General features: G+C 44.3%; 1 pseudogene; it reads left to right on the forward strand.

Moving 5' to 3' along the window:
• LOC130088841 (nucleolar protein 10-like) overlaps positions 1-13,214 on the forward strand; it is a 48,867-nt pseudogene extending 35,653 nt beyond the window's left edge.
• The last annotated feature ends 1,570 nt before the right edge of the window (positions 13,215-14,784 follow it).

Raw genomic sequence — 14,784 nt, forward strand, 5'->3', positions numbered from 1 at the left:
GCGATAAGCCAAATCGATGTAAATGTAAATTGCGATTAATCAGAGCAGCACGATTATTTTCCATATAATATAATGCGATTATTAATGATGATAAATATAACTACGATTAAGTGTACTACCGTCATACACTACTGTTTAGAAGTTTGGAGTTGATCTCTTTTGCTCCGCAAGGCTGCATTTATTTAATCCAAAATACAGTAAAAACCACAATATGGAGTAAAATATTATAAGAATTTATAGTAACAGTTTTCTATGTGAATATATTGTAAAATGTAATTTATTCCGGTGATCAAAGCTTGAGTTTTCAGCATCATTACTCCAGTCTTCAGTGTCACACGATCCTCCAGAAATCAGTGCTGATTTCTAATAATTTCTGCTTAATATTTTAGTGGAAACCATCTTTTTTATGATTCTTTGATTAATAAAAAAAGGTTCAAACGTAACAATGTAAAAGTCTTTACTGTCACTTCTTATTTAATTCAATGCATTCTTGCTGAGTAAAAGTATTAATTTCTTTTTTATAAATCTTAATGACTCCAAACTTTATAACGGTAGTGTAGTGTTGCAGGCCATTTTATTTATGTAGGATATCCATGCAAACCAAGATGACCGCTGAGCGACAGCAGACTAAAGCTCTGGCTGTATGGTTGTGAATGATCAGATTGATTGAATGGTTCAGCGCGAGCTCTCTGACTGTCACTGCACCCTCACAAACTCTCTCGTTGTGCTGAGCGAAGCTGTCAGTGCTGCACAATAAACCTCTGATTTAGACCGTGTCTACCCTGCATTGATTATAATGCTGCTCAATGACAGGCAGTGGGTGAGCTGGCGCTGAACAAAACACTGACGTTTCTTATTTTTCAAGTAAAACATGCATATTTGTATCAGGCTGCTTAAACTTTCCTCATTGGGACTGTTTCATAGACACAAAAAGGCTTATGACCTCTGATTGATCACTGATTTATGCACTTAAAGGATAGTTCACCCAAAAATGAAAATTGTGTCAACATTTACCATTACCCTCATGTTGATCCAAACCTGTATGAGTTTCTTTCTTCTGCTGAACACAAAAGAAAATATGTTGAAGAATGTCGGTAACCAAACAGTTGAAGCTAGCCGTTGACTTCCACAGTAGGAAAAAACAATACTTTGGAAGTTAATGGGAACTATCAACTGTTTGGCTACTGACATTTATCGTTATCATCATGGAGAAAAGGTCGTCAACCAAACTTCATCATAATTTTGTTAACCAAATAAACAATTTCAATTAACAGAAATGTTTTTAATGTATTCATTTTTGTATTTGTTAGTCATAATAACCCTGAAAAACAACAGCGTTTCTAAAGCTAAAAATTAAAAAGGAAACACAAAATATTAAATAAAAATAATTCAAAATATGAATTAAAACTACAGTAGTATCTCAGTGATACTAAAATAACACTGGTGTTGACGAAAATGCAGGTCACAAGGAACGGAGCTAACATCTTCTGATTTGTGGGAGATAATAATCATAATTTCTCTCAAACTCGTGGTCCCACGAGCAGGATGGCGAGGAGGAGGAGGTGGAAGGCCGTGGCTCAGAGGAAGAGGAGAGCTCTGATGATGACGATAAGAGCTGGGTGGAGGAGGTGAGGGTTCAGCGGCGTCTCTTACGGGCCGAGGAGCGAGAGCGCAGCTTCGTCCAGAGGAAAGAGAGGAGGCAACAGGACCGAGACACCAACTTACAGAGTTCAGAGTCGGGAACCTCCAGGGGGAGCATCAGAACCAGAGCCAGCCTCGATTCTACCAGATCAAAGCAGGAGAGGAGTTTCGCAGCTTCAGCGACGTTTCCCACAAGCAGAAGATGCAGAAATAAGTTACCTGTTCTCATAGATGCATTTTAAAACCATTTTTAGCACCACATTTTGGAGAATTAAGTCCACCCTTGAGCTTAAAGAAGACCTATTATGCTTTTTTTTCACATGTTCATATTTCTGTAGTGTGTTTAATGTTGTTGTTTGAGCATGAAAAATCTCTGCATATTTTCAAAGCACAAAGTCCCTCCAGCGGGAGTTATTCTCTAGTGTCAGTGTTTCTGAACTCCTGAAACGCCTCCATTGTAGTCTCGAGTTTCTTCCAGGAATGAACACGTCACAATATTCCTCATTTAAATAATTCATAAGCAGAATAAAGGGGCGGGGCCTGGGTGAGTTAGTTAGTAATGTGTTAGTTAGTCACACTTTAAGCACTTGACCAATCACAACACACTGATCCAGCCGACCAATCAGAGCACACTGTGCTTTTAAGGAGGAGGGGCTTCATAAAGACAGGAACTAAACAGCATTACTGACAGACTAGGAAGAGAGGAGCTGCAACAATGGAGAATATAAGAAAAATAATGTGTTTTTTGAACATTCAAGCATGAAAACATGTTCTAGTAGAGCAAATAAACAAAATCAAGACTTTAAAAAAGGCCATAATAGGTCGTCTTTAAAGATGGATTGCTTAAAGGGAAGGGACTAGTGTTGTCAAAAATATCGGTTTGATGCATATCGATTCATATTTGAATCACTTATTTATTAGGGGTGTAACAATATGCTAATGTCACAATTTGGTTCGATTCACAATACTTCTAACAAAGCCAAAATAGAGTTAAAATGGTGCTTTTTGTATTATTACTACTAAGACATAGGACAAATGTGTACATGCTGTAATAAAACTATTAAAACAACTAAACTAGCACTCCTATCCTACCCTCGTCTGACACTCAGTAGCCATGTTTCCATCCACTTGTCAATCGAATTATCTGAAGTTCGGTAAAAAACCTCATGCGAATAAAGCTGGTGAAAGTGTGTTTCCATCAAACGGCTTTAAAGCGGATAAAAACCTGTGCGTAATGACGTCACATGCTGTTTTGCGATCAAATTGGTATATCGTATTGATTTGAGACATGTTAAGGTGTTTCCATTCATTTTTTCACCGAACTGCACAACATTCAAGCCAACATTTGTGAACAAAGTTTTACTAGGCAAAATGGATTGCACCATAATAACGTTTCCATCCGCGTTTATCGCATAAGCCGTATATCGATCAAGATAAAATCCGATGAGACCGATCGTATTTAATTTGAGTCGATATTCATGAAATTCAATCGAATTTTACTGTTTCCATAAGGCAGTTTTCATTCGATATCACTTAATGCAGATAAAAACGTGTGGATGGAAACATAGCTAGTGGGTGGTTTATTGACAGGTAACACATGTTGACTCAGGGCCACATATAAATGAGCATGCCAAATATAGAGAGTGTGTCCTTCTGAACCTCCTAATGGCTTTTAAAGTGCTAGACAATTGTCTCATGCTCCCAGACTTAGTTTTGACATACTAAAGTCAACATGAGATCCAAATTCTATCTATTTGCATTATACATATTCATAGTCTTATTGTGAATGATTCTTAAATGCACATTATTATAGAGAAAAAGACTAGATGACCTAAAACATAAGCTAAAACATACCAAAAATTTATTTCAAAGTGAACTATCCCTTTAAGTCCTTTGATTAAAAAAATATGTGTGAATATTGCACCAAAAATAAACATTAAAAATATACACTAAAATAAAAATATTAAAAATAAACATTAAATTAGGGCTGTCACAATTCCTTGATTAAATTTGAGTACTCGATTTAAAACAATCCTCATTTGCAATTAACTCATGTCGAGTAACCAGCAAAACACCGGAAGTGGCTCAGTACACTTCCTGAATGTAGTCGAACAAACTTAAGTCAACAGAAGCATTTAGAACTAATATACACTGGTAAATACTTAAAGCGCATGAAAGTGTCAAGTAGTGTTACAATAACACTCACACATACACACATTCGCACTTAGGTCTTTGCTTAGGTCAATTTTATTACTACCAAAAATATCCGATCACTCTTTTAATCGTCTAAATAATTGACTGATTACTCGATTACCAAAATGATCATTAGTGACTGACAGCCCTACATTATAAGATATAAGATCAAATTGGTGCAGAATCAACTTTGGGGAGTTTTTCTGCCGTTGTGCCCCATTACTTGAGACGTTCTTTGTTTGTTGGTAATTTTTATGTCTTTTGCTCAATCGCTGTTAGATGAAAGTTGAACACTGTTTTCCGCCACACAGGACATCTCTGGAGGAGCGACTGCAGCGGGAGGAGAGATCAGGGATGCTAAACCTCAGCAACGCAGCAGTTGGAAGCAAACAGCTCACTTTCACTCTCAAGAAGGTGAGCATGATGATGGCAACCCATCCCAGCTGCCACCTGTGCAGACTAACGCTTTATAACACTTGATTGAACTCTACTGATGTGTCATCCAAATCAGCTGAGTTGCAGAGCACTGAGTGTGTGTTAATATGGGTGAATTTTCTTTAATGAACAGTTGTGATGTTGTAATCCTAGAAATTTCTGAAGGAGTAAATACGGATGATTTATTCAAACAATTACATAAGCCATTACTTAAAGGTTTGCTGAAAACCTTTTCATTTAACCCGGACCTAGTCATGTTTGTTTCTCACTCTTCCTCCCTCTTTGGTTAAATGAAGATGAAGGTGTGGTAAAATTGGGTCAGACACATTCCCAGCTCAGATTTCTGCTGACTCACACCGTAGACTGAAGAATGGCTTCAGTATGCCCTGAAAATCGCACCGTTGTTTTCTGTCCTTTGACCGCTCGCACGCCCATTTAATTCCCATACTGCTCCTGTCGGTCGTACACATCATTCAGTCAAGTCACTTTGCTGCTTTGTTGGATGTTCATGGAAATATTTTAGTAACCGGATAGTCTGAGGTCATCTGATCCTTCCAAAATCTAAACACACATGAATGTTCTTTGCATTAAAGGAATGATTTAGGGATGCACGATAATTGGCCATCATATCGGTATCGGCCGATATATGTTAAAATAAGGAAATTTGGCCTATATATTAAAGCCGATAAATAATGGATTACTTCCTTCAGCTGAGACACTTCAGATGTGCACTGTTCATCATGATAGTTTTGAATTGCTTGAAATATGATTGGAATCACTTCAAAAAAGGAAAATACAGTTAAGTGCAACATGTGAAGCGCAAGTCTGTCATACACTCACCTAAAGGATTATTAGGAACACCTTATTAATTTCTCATTAATGAAATTATCTAATCAACCAATCACATGGCAGTTGCTTCAATGCATTTAGGGGTGTGGTCCTGGTCAAGACAATCTCCTGAACTCCAAACTGAATGTCAGAATGGGAAAGAAAGGTGATTTAAGCAATTTTGAGCGTGGCATGGTTGTTGGTGCCAGACGGGCCGGTCTGAGTATTTCACAATCTGCTCAGTTACTGGGATTTTCACGCACAACCATTTCTAGGGTTTACAAAGAATGGTGTGAAAAAGGAAAAACATCCAGTATGCGGCAGTCCTGTGGGCGAAAATGCCTTGTTGATGCTAGAGGTCAGAGGAGAATGGGCCGACTGATTCAAGCTGATAGAAGAGCAACTTTGACTGAAATAACCACTCGTTACAACCGAGGTATGCAGCAAAGCATTTGTGAAGCCACAACACGCACAACCTTGAGGCGGATGGGCTACAACAGCAGAAGACCCCACCGGGTACCACTCATCTCCACTACAAATAGGAAAAAGAGGCTACAATTTGCAAGAGCTCACCAAAATTGGACAGTTGAAGACTGGAAAAATGTTGCCTGGTCTGATGAGTCTCGATTTCTTTTGAGACATTCAGATGGTAGAGTCGGAATTTGGCGTAAACAGAATGAGAACATGGATCCATCATGCCTTGTTACCACTGTGCAGGCTGGTGGTGGCGGTGTAATGGTGTGGGAGATGTTTTCTTGGCACACTTTACACCCCTTAGTGCCAATTGGGCATCGTTTAAATGCCACGGCCTACCTGAGCATTGTTTCTGACCATGTCCTTCCCTTTATGGCCACCATGTACCCATCCTCTGATGGCTACTTCCAGCAGGATAATGCACCATGTCACAAAGCTCGAATCATTTCAAATTGGTTTCTTGAACATGACAATGAGTTCACTGTACTAAAATGGCCCCCACAGTCACCACATCTCAACCCAATAGAGCATCTTTGGGATGTGGTGGAACGGGAGCTTCATACCCTGGATGTGCATCCCACAAATCTCCATCAACTGCAAGATGCTATCCTATCAATATGGGCCAACATTTCTAAAGAATGCTTTCAGCACCTTGTTGAATCAATGCCACGTAGAATTAAGGCAGTTCTGAAGGCGAAAGGGGGTCAAACACAGTATTAGTATGGTGTTCCTAATAATCCTTTAGGTGAGTGTTAGGGTTAAAAGGCTACATAAAATTATAATGAGAACATCATTATAATTGTGTGCTTGGGACATGGCTCTCAAAAATTATATAAAGATGGATTTATCGGCCAATATATTGGTTATCGGCTTTCAGATAGCCTCCCTTTAGCCTCTCCCTATGGAGGATCCCTATTCCACTCTACAGATAAAGCGTTGTGGAAATTAGGGTTCACGTACCAAGTGATCAAATTAAATCAAATTCTGTATCAAAGTTTATAGGCAAGACAAGTAGTTTGTTTAGGCATGGTTTGTAGGGAATTACAAACCTGCGCACATATATTCAAACGCACATAACTATAGGATCAATTCTTAATGCGCATGTGAACGCCATCAGCGTTTATCACAGGTTCGCGTTTAAAGTCTGTTTAGAGAGAACGGTGTCATCTTAGCGGCCCCTAATTTAATAACAAATGATCATTTCAACGGAAGTGAATCAATCAAAACTAACTTTAGCTGGAAAATAACATTATTCAAGAACCGCTATAAAACCAAACCAATCTCTGTTACCTTAAATTATATGTTTATCTCTGCTTTGAAACAATCTACATTGTTAAAAGCGCTATATAAATGAGGATGACTTGACTTGACTAGATATAAGGAATTATCGGTTATTGGTATCGGCCAAATTTTCATATCGGTGCATCCCTAGAATGAATAAATGGATAATTTTTTAACTGTTTACTCACATGCTAATAGATTTTCCAATTTAACCAAAGATATCTTCACACAGATCTTTTCCATAGAACGACAACAAACTGTCAAGTGTAGTGACCCACAAGGAAGTCTGAAAGAGACATTCACCAAGGGACTGTACCTTTAAGGAAAGGGGGGTTAGACGATGACGAGTTCCGGTTTTTGACGTTGTGTTTATGTTTTGATATCACTCGCTGTACTTGTGATAGAAATATTGAAGTGGATAGTAAAGTTGACTCGACGCATCTCCGTCTCTTGTCTCCTCACTTACTGCACTCCACATTGGTGACCCCTGACGCGAGTTGAACACGGCTGAATTATGTCACACAACGACGGTGGTGAAAACGCTGCGGCCGCGGCGCCGGCTGCTGCTAGCGGCGCGGCTAATGTCGGCGCTATCTACGCAGCCACCATCAAGTTACCGGACTTTTGGCAACACAATCCACGGCCGTGGTTTCAGCACATCGAGGCACAGTTCCAGCTGAGAGGAATAACACAGGACGTTACAAAGTATTTCCACGTAGTAGCGGCCTTGGATGCCTCGACGACAGCCAGGGCTATGGCGCTGTTAGAGGCTCCTCCAGCTGACGGCAAGTACGACGCACTTAAAACGTTCCTGTTGAGCCTCTTTGAACTGTCAGAACTGGAGAAGGCAGACCGCCTGCTGTCCCTGAACGGCCTTGGCGACAGCAAGCCGTCCGAGTTAATGGAGAGGATGCTGGCGGTGCTGGGCGCGGCGGATCCCTCGTTCCTTTTCGCCCACATATTCCTGCGGCAGCTTCCAGCACCCGTGCGCACCGCACTGGCTAGTTCCCCCCTCCCTTCCTCCAGAGACTACCGAGCACTGGCTGTGGAGGCAGACAGGATATTCCTCGCCAACCGACAGCAGTTTGTCCATGCACTGCTGCCCACCCAGCACACGTCTGTTCCACCCTCGGAGGACGACCCAGACACTGCAGCTGCTGTGACGGCCCGCCGACAGCGTGAGGACGGGTGGTGTTATTACCATTCCAGGTTTGGGGCAAAAGCCAAGCAGTGTCGTCAGCCTTGCAGTTTCGGAGCCCAGGGAAAAGCCAGGGCCGGCGCTCATTAGCAGCTATGGGCGCTGACCGTGACTGCAAGCTGTTATTCATCACTGACACCTTGTCCGGCCGGCGGCTGCTGGTCGATTCTGGGGCTCAGCGCAGCATCCTGCCGGCGTAGCCTGTGGACACCATGGCTGGCGGGCACGGCCCCCCGATGGACGCCGCTAACGGCACACCCATTCGTACCTATGGCACGAGACATGTGGAAGTGTGTTTCGGCGGACGGCGTTTCGGCTGGGACTTCGTCATGGCTTCTGTGTCTACGTCGCTCCTGGGGGCGGATTTTCTCTGCGCTTATAGACTGTTGGTGGATGTTACAAACTGCCGCCTGATCGACGCCCTCTCTTTTGCTTCGTACCCCTGCACGCTGGGAGGGACAGGGGCGCTTTGTCTGTCGAACACGCTGACCAACGGGGACCTGTATCAACGCCTACTTGCTGAGTTCCCTGACATCACCACACCCACGTTTTCATCGGCGGTGGCTAAGCATGGCGTGGAGCACTACATCACCACGGTGGGCCCCCCAGTCTACGCACGAGCCCGGCGCCTCGACTCTGCCAAGCTTGCTATCGCCAGGGAGGAGTTTGCCACCATGGAGCACCTCGGCATCGTGCGCCGCTCCAACAGCCCGTGGGCGTCCCCCCTGCACATGGTGACCAAGGCTGATGGCGGATGGCGTCCCTGTGGAGATTTCCGTCGCCTGAACGACGCCACCACACCCGACCGGTACCCAGTGCCGCACATCCAGGACTTTTCCGCCCACCTAGCCGGTGCCACCATTTTCTCAAAGGTGGACCTGGTGCGCGGTTACCACCAGGTGCCTGTCCACCCGCAGGATGTCCCCAAAACAGCAGTCATCACACCCTTTGGCCTTTTCGAATTCCTACGGATGCCTTTCGGCCTCAAGGGGGCAGCGCAGACGTTTCAGCGCCTCATGGACTCGGTGCTGCGAGATATGCCGTTCATGTTTGTTTACTTGGACGACATTCTCGTGGCCAGCGCGTCCGCAGACGACCACCGGACGCATCTCCGGCAGTTGTTCGGCCGGCTCAGTGAGCATGGCCTCATCATCAACCCGGCCAAGTGCGAGTTTGGCCGGTCATCCATCACTTTCCTCGGCCACCACGTCACCCCAAAGGGGGCAGTTCCCCTCCCTGCCAAGGTGGAGGCCGTCGCCAGTTTTCCACGCCCACGCACTGTGAAGTCCCTGCAGGAGTTCCTGGGCATGGTGAACTTCTACAACCGTTTCCTCCCCCGTGCGGCCCAGCTCATGCGTCCATTGTACTACGCTTTGCGGGGTAGGAGACCGGCGGACGTGTTGGCTTGGTCCCCAGAGATGGCTGATGCGTTTGATGCTGCCAAAACTGCACTGGCCAACGCTGCTCTGCTGGCGCACCCGTCTCCAACCGCCCCAGTTGCTCTTACTATGGCCGCCTCTGATTACGCCGTGGGGGCTGTGTGTGAGCAGTGGGTGAGCGGAGCCTGGCAGCCGCTGGCCTTTTTCAGCAGGAAGCTCCGGGACAATGAGAGGAAGTACAGCGCCTTCGACAGGGAGCTCCTGGGTCTTTTCCTTGCCACCCGTCATTTCCGTTTCCTGTTGGAGGGTCGGCGGTTCACGGCTTTCGTTGACCACAAGCCGCTGACGTTTGCTATGGCCAAGTCTACGGAGCCATGGTCTGGTCGACAGCAGCGTCAGCTCTCAGCCATCTCCGAGTTTACCACTGACATTCAGCACGTGGCTGGCAAGGACAATTTCGTCGCCGACTGCCTCTCCCGGGCGGTCGCTGGTTCCGTCCACTTGGGCCTCGACTATGCGGATCAAACCTATGCGGTTTGGCTGCGGATCAAATGGCGGACTCTGAGGTGCAAGCCTACAGGACGGCCCCCACGGCGCTGCTCATGGAAGATGTGATGTTTGACACGGCCAACGCTACACTCCTCTGCGACGTCTCCACTGGCCAACCTCGCCCCATGGTACCTGCTGGCTGGAGGCATAAAGTTTTTAATGCCATCCATGGTCTTTCCCACCCGGGGGTGAAGGCCTCTACCAAGCTGGTGGGGGCCAAGTTCGTCTGGCCGGGACTGCGGAGGGACATCAGGGCCTGGGCTGCGGCCTGTGTGGCGTGCCAGCGCGCAAAGGTGACTCGTCATACCAAGGCTCCTTTGGCACCCTTCAAAGTGCCAGAGAGACGTTTTGATCATGTGAATGTGGACCTGGTAGGCCCACTTCCCCCCTCCCGTGGTTACACCTACCTCCTCACCATGGTGGACAGGACCACCAGGTGGCCAGAAGTAGTTCCCCTGTCCTCCACTACATCAGCGGAAGTGGCCCGGGCGTTCATTATGGCTTGGGTGGCCCGTTTTGGCACACCGTCCGACCTCTCCTCGGACCGGGGTCCGCAGTTCACGTCGGAGCTTTGGTCTGCGGTCGCCGAGGTCCTTGGGGTGAAGGTCCACCGTACCACAGCCTATAACCCACAGAGCAACGGATTGTGCGAGCGGTTTCATCGTGACATGAAGGCCGCGCTCAGGGCCAGCCTTACGGGCAGAGACTGGGCTGACCGCCTCCCATGGGTTATGCTTGGCCTTCGCTCCGCCCCTAAGGAAGATCTTCAAGCCTCATCGGCCGAGCTGATGTATGGCCAGCCTCTGCGTGTTCCGGGGGAGTTTCTTCCAGATGCCACGGCCCCGTGGTCAGTTGCCTCACATCGGGCTGCGTCTCGGGACATTGCAGATGCTTTTGTTCCTATTCCAACGTCTCACCATGGCCTTCCCCGGTCCTATGTGCCCAAGGATTTACCATCAGCCAAGTATGTCTTCATCCGCCATGATGGCCATCGGACACCGCTGCAGCCCCCATACGATGGGCCCTTCCATGTCCTGGTGGGGGGGTCTAAGAACTTTGTGGTGGATATGGGCGGCAGGCCTGAGCGGGTGGCTATTGACCGTCTCAAGCCTGCTCATGTGGATATTGGCGAACCGCTTCAGCTGGCCCTGCCCCCACGGCGAGGGCGCCCACCTGCGGCAACCGCGACCCCTGCCCCTGCCCCGCCCCTTGCCCTTGGCCCCTGTGGTAATGTCAGATGGATAAATGTATATTAGATGCAGGTTAGGGTAGGATCAAATTTCTCTCTGTGGAAAAGAATGTGTGTAATACTCAAAAAAGTTTGTGTGTTTTAACGTGTGTGTGTCTGGGTAGCGTGTGTATAAATGTATCGATACATGCACAGGTCCAAGGGCTCAATGTTTGCAAGCACACATGCTCATATGTGTACATGAAAATAATGAACATGCTCCTGAAAACTAAATTGTTCTGTTATTTTCAGTCTCTCCCATTCACTTTCAATGGTCGGCCATTGTGACCATTTTTGACCATGCCTACTCTCAGATAAATGAGGCCCACGATTAATCCGATGCAAACAGAAATATAAAACCTAATTGAAAGAGAACAAGTTGACAAAAAGATTGAATCCAAGATTGGGTGAAAATATGGTATTATGAGTGATTTATAAGCTATTTTTTATAGGCCGGTCATTTTTGACCGGGAACACCACAAGTGTGACTATGTGCCATATTTTTTACAAAACAAAAGTTTCAAAACAAAATTCCTGGTGAAACATTAGAGTAGACTAGTGTGATTAACAGTAGCCATTTTTTTCATATTTTTATTTCATATTTCCAAAATTTACTCATAAATTATTTGTTTTTTACTAAAAAAATGAGATGCCCACTCTCAGATAAATGAGGCCCACGATTAATCAGATGCAAACAGAAATATAAAACCAATCCTAATTGAAAGAGAACAAGTTGACAAAAAGATTGAATCCAAGATTGGGTGAAAATATGGTATAATGAGTGATTTATAAGCTATTTTTTATAGGCCGGTCATTTTTGACCGGGAACACCACAAGTGTGACTATGTGCCATATTTTTTACAAAACAAAAGTTTCAAAACAAAATTCCTGGTGAAACATTAGAGTAGACTAGTGTGATCAACAGTAGCCATTTTTTTCATTTTTTTTTTTTTCATATTTCCAAATTTCCTCATAAAGTATTTGTTTTTTACTCAAAAAATGAGATGCCTACTTTCAGACAAATGAGGCCCACGATTAATCAGATGCAAACAGAAATATAAAACCAGTCCTAATTGAAAGAGAACAAGTTGACAAAAAGATTGAATCCAAGATTGGGTGAAAATATGGTATAATGAGTGACTTATAAGCTATTTTTTATAGGCCGGTCATTTTTGACCGGGAACACCACAAGTGTAACAAGGTAACAAAACTCCCACAAAAAAATAAGAAAATTTTCACAAAAAAACTGAGATTTAGTTAAACCGTTTGGGAACAAAGTCACTAAGTTTCAGTCCAAAGCGATAACATTAACTAGTATTTTCGGGAAAAAGAAAATCTTCTCCGGGTCAAATTGACCCGAACACCACATGAGGGTTAAAAAAAAAAAAAACACTTGAACAGATAACTTAATACTAAACACTTAATACAACTTACAAAACTAGAAAAGAGTCAGAATATTATGATTGACAGCAGTTCATATTTAAAGACTGTATTTCACTATAAATGCCATGCTGGGACATTTCTTTGAACTGTCTCTTTCCATGAACTGTCAGAACAAACCAATGAATGACTAAAGTAAGCTGATGAATCACTAAACTGAATCAAGCTTCCCGGTGCCTCTTAGGAGCACGAAAAAACATCTTATTACAACCCGAGTTTTGTCAAGCTAACCTGATCTTTTTCTGAAAAGGTCGCCTGTTAGTGGAAAAGAGACTATTTTTAAAATAGCTGAGGTATTGTGCTACTGAACAGTTGGAGATACGTTTATTGTGTCACTGCTTTTAGTTCATCACAAGTCAACCCAACACTGCTAAGATTCATCAGAGTAGTAACCTTTTGGAACCAATTATAAAAAATCCCTTTGACGAGTTGTGGACCATTTTAGCTTCGCCACTAACTCCATCTTATACTTGCACAGACGGAGAAGCAGCGATTTCAACAGCAGGCTGAACGTGACCATCATGAGGAGCGGCTGAACACTTACATTCTCAAAGGGGAGGAAGAGGCGGTTTCGAGAGGAAGAGGCGGTGGGAGAGGAAGAGGCGGTGGGAGAGGAAGAGGCGGCGGGAGAGGAAGAGGAAGAGGAAGGAGACCCTTTTAAACTCAGGACTGATCGTGGTCACTTGGCGTTGACACAGGACTTTTAATACTGCCATAAAATGTGTCTGATCAGACATCTGCAGGAATCACTTTTGTCTTCAAGTACAGATGCCGTCACTGATTCACATTAAGACACTGTATATCCGTGTGTGTGAATCCAATGTCTTTTTTTCACAACGTCTCTCAGAGTCTCTCGTCTCTCACATCTTGGTCACAAACATCCCCGTCAATACTAAAGCCGGTTGTCTCGTACAAGCAGGCGGTAAAGGTTTTTGATAGAAAACCTGTGACATCGCATCATTGTGACATAATTCATAGACATAATCTTTTTACTTTTGAAAATTTTATAAATTTTAGTATTTTGAAATTGGTTTTTAAATGTCTGAACAGCAATGTGTCGCCACTGTTTTTGCTCTCATTCGTAGGCGTCAAGGTTCACTTAGACCATCCACCAGAGCCTCAGTCAGTGGGGACTGTGTTCTTCCAAAATGTATAAAATCTATCGGTCAGTCAAGTTTCTCTTATAACGGTACAAGACTATGGAACTCTCTGCCCACTGACTTAAAATTGCAGACAGACATGACCAGCTTCGATAGAGGTCTAAAACAGTGGCTAAAGTCAAGTCAAAGCTGCACACATGCTAATGCTGTATAAAATGTATAGTGATGATTTGTATTGCTAATCTTTGTAACTACTGTATTTATTTTTACTTTATTTTTTTGTGTTGTGATTGGTGACATGTGTTGTCTCCTATGGACAAGTGTTGCAAATTAGCAATTTTGCTATAACACTGAAAACAAGGTATCTGGTTCGTCCAATGCTGTTGTTATGTCCATATCAAATAAATAAATAAATAAATAAATACAGTAAACAGAACCTTGTGTTTTGTGAAGAACCATAAAACATTTTTATCAACATCTGCTCTGTCCTTGTGGTAGATTTTTCCCTAAACCTAACTACATCCTATAATATTTATACTCTAGCGCATCTACACATCGACGTCGGCTGGGTGCTAATCCTAATATTTATACTCTAGTGCGTCTACACATCGACGTCGGCTGGGTGCTAATCCTATACCCTAGCGCATCTACACATCGACGGCGGCTGGGTGCTAATCCTAATATTTATACTCTAGCGCGTCTACACATCGACGTCAGCTAAGTCTAATCCTATACCCTAGCGCATCTACACATCGACGTCAGCTAAGTCTAATCCTATACCCTAGCGGGTCTACACATCGACGTCGGCTAAGTCTAATCCTATATCCTAGCGCATCTACACATCGAGGTCGGCTAAGTCTAATCCTATACCCTAGCGGGTCTACACATCGAGGTCGGCTAAGTCTAATCCTATACCCTAGCGCGTCTACACATCGACATCGGCTAAGTCTAATCCTATACCCTAGCGCATAGGTCGGCAACCCGCGGCTCTTAAGCGCCGCCCTAGTGGCTCCCTGGAGCTTTTTCAAAAATTTGAAA

This window comes from Rhinichthys klamathensis, unplaced genomic scaffold (genome assembly GCF_029890125.1).
Source record: "Rhinichthys klamathensis goyatoka isolate OS25496 unplaced genomic scaffold, OSU_Roscu_1.1 h1tg000123l_1, whole genome shotgun sequence".
NCBI classification, from domain to species: Eukaryota; Metazoa; Chordata; class Actinopteri; order Cypriniformes; family Leuciscidae; genus Rhinichthys; species Rhinichthys klamathensis.